Here is a 2,524-nt window from a genome sequence, read left to right on the forward strand (position 1 = left end):
AGGGATAATTAGCATCTAATTAACTCCATTATAAGCAGGCCTGAGGGACTCATCAACGCTATTTGAAGCTTGAAAGCCATCATTATTATCAGCGATTTCAACAACGCTACCGCGCGCATGCGCGTACGTCTGCACACGAGACGCCATTTACATTCGAGTGACACACCCCACCCCCTTAGACGAGAAAATACCCCAGATTTTAACTTTATTCTGACGTCACAATGACTTAGGACATCGATGTTAAAAATTGTCAGAACCCGAACTCGTGTGACGCCACCTGTTCTTTCATCCTTTTAAAACAAATTCCTTCAAAAACACAATGCTTTCGAATTTTACATTGGCCTAGTATTTCCCTTTTTAGTTTTCTGTAAAAGAAAACTATTGCGCCGGCTTTGTCTTTCCGTCCGCACTTTATTCTGTCCGCCCTCAGATCTAGAGGGCTACAAATTGGTACGTTGATCATCCACGCTCCAATCATCAAACATACCAAATTGCAGCCTTCTAGCCTCAGTAGTTGTCATTTTATTTAAGGTTAAAGCTAGCCATAATCGTGCTTCTGGCAACCATATAAGCCAAGTCACCACCGGGCAGTAGTTCAAGTTTCAAGGGCCGCGGCTCATACAGCATTATACCGAGACCACCGAAAGATAGATCTGTTTTCGGTGGCCTTGATTATACGCTGCACAGGCTCTATTGCGCAGAAGAAGCTTCGGCGCATTTTTTACTTGTTTCTTTATCACGATCCCTTTAAAAAAATCAGCCCTATTTTTGTCCTTCCAAATTTCTTTCGAATTCAGAGCTCTTCTTTGAGCTGCCCTCATATCCAATAGATATTATGCACGTCTCAGCATCTTTAAAAGATACGCCAGATTCGATTTTCGATCAATGTCTAAAAGGGCTATGTACTATAATAAAATAAAATCGAATTTTGGTTAGGTTTCATGTTTATAAATATTAATAAACAATATAAACAGCAGAGGGAGATATATATTAAATAAACACATAATAATAATAATAATAATAATAATAATAATAATAATAATAATAATAATAATAATAATAATAATCTGAAACGCATAAACGGCAAAGCTTCAGGTATCAAAAAAAACTAGCTGGAAAAAAAGACATGACAAAAAAGAGCATTAGAATGAAAAAGGCTTAAAAAAAAGAGGTTCTGATGAAACTGAACTGTGGCAAGTGAAGCAAATAATAAAAAAGGAAAAATAAAGGAAAAGGGGAAAAATAAAATAGAAAAAAATGGTTAGCGAAGTCAGGTTCAACAACGACGCGAAATGGGGGCCGAGAGGTTGAAATGGACTAAAAGGGTGCCTCTGTGTGTGTACCAATATAGGGGATGGGTGAGAGGGAGAATGTAGGAGGTAGGGGGTCTGTATAGATGAGGTGGAGGAGTGAGGAAAGCCTGAGGGGACGAATGGGAGGAGGGGGAGGGTGAGGTAACAACGGCTCTACAGGTGGGCGAAGCACCTACTAGCGCATCCTTTTCCTAGACCTACCTGTGGCACTCGGTCCCCCACCCCCTTTAGGATCCACGAACGTTTTCTTGATTGTAAAAGTGAAAATCAAACGATAAAAACATCTCGTTTTCTCAACGAACCGAATCATTCACTAAAAAGACTTTTAAATAACCAAACGAAAAGAGCAGTTGCAAGATGTTTCCGGCACACAGACAGCATGATGGGGGCCGAGGTGCAGGAGGAGGAGGAGGAGTCAGTCAGGGGAGGGGATGGGGACCTGGGGAGGGTGATGGCTAGGGAGGGGACAGGGCGAGAGGAGGCCCCAGGGGGAGGGTCCCCGTATACCGGCCACACGTGAGGAGTCAGAGACACGCCAGGTACAACAGGGGGTGTTAGTGTGAGTCTGTCAGTGGCGGGAAGAGCACGGACGGTGACGCGACCCATTGGCACAGGGCTGGAAGGATAACCCCCTCCTCCTCTCTTCCCCCCCTCCTGTTTTTTTTCTCTTCCCCCTCCCCCCATATCCAATCTTCTGTCTCTCTTGAACCGCATAGCTGCTGCTGCTGCTGCAACTGACCCACCCCCCACGATAATCGGTGAGTAATATAACCACGGAAGGAGTCTGTGTATCTATCTGCGATAACATCGGATTGCGTTCGATCTGAGTCTCTGTTTTGTCTGTGATGTCAGTGGGGGGAAGGGGGGCGAGGTATATGGCATACACTTCATTGCTTTTTGGGCATTTGGAGGGTATCATGAGGGTCACAAATAGGTCTAAAAATTAATAATTTAGTTCTGAATCATATTAGGTACGTGTAACGATGACTATCTACTTCTGCAATAAAATAATAATGACTATATATATATATATATATATATATATATATATATATATATATATATATATATATATATATATATATATATATATATATATATATATATATATATATAGAATTCGGAAACAAATGATCTAGTATTCTAAACATTGCAAGGACAATATCAAACATTGAGGGGAGAAATTTCCTACCTATACTTCTAATACCATT

At 41.3% G+C, this 2,524-nt stretch overlaps 1 protein-coding gene across 2 annotated transcripts in view; it reads left to right on the forward strand.

The window, feature by feature from the left end:
• The first annotated feature begins 1,869 nt into the window (after positions 1–1,869).
• Positions 1,870–2,524, forward strand: part of LOC136850851 (uncharacterized protein DKFZp434B061-like) — a 168,360-nt gene continuing 167,705 nt past the window's right edge. For both annotated transcript variants that reach the window (XM_067124880.1, XM_067124881.1), the window contains exon 1: positions 1,870–2,071. The gene's annotated coding sequence lies outside the window, so the exon portion shown is untranslated. The remainder of the gene's footprint in view (positions 2,072–2,524) is intronic.

This window comes from Macrobrachium rosenbergii, chromosome 22 (genome assembly GCF_040412425.1).
Source record: "Macrobrachium rosenbergii isolate ZJJX-2024 chromosome 22, ASM4041242v1, whole genome shotgun sequence".
In the NCBI taxonomy this organism is placed as follows: domain Eukaryota; kingdom Metazoa; phylum Arthropoda; class Malacostraca; order Decapoda; family Palaemonidae; genus Macrobrachium; species Macrobrachium rosenbergii.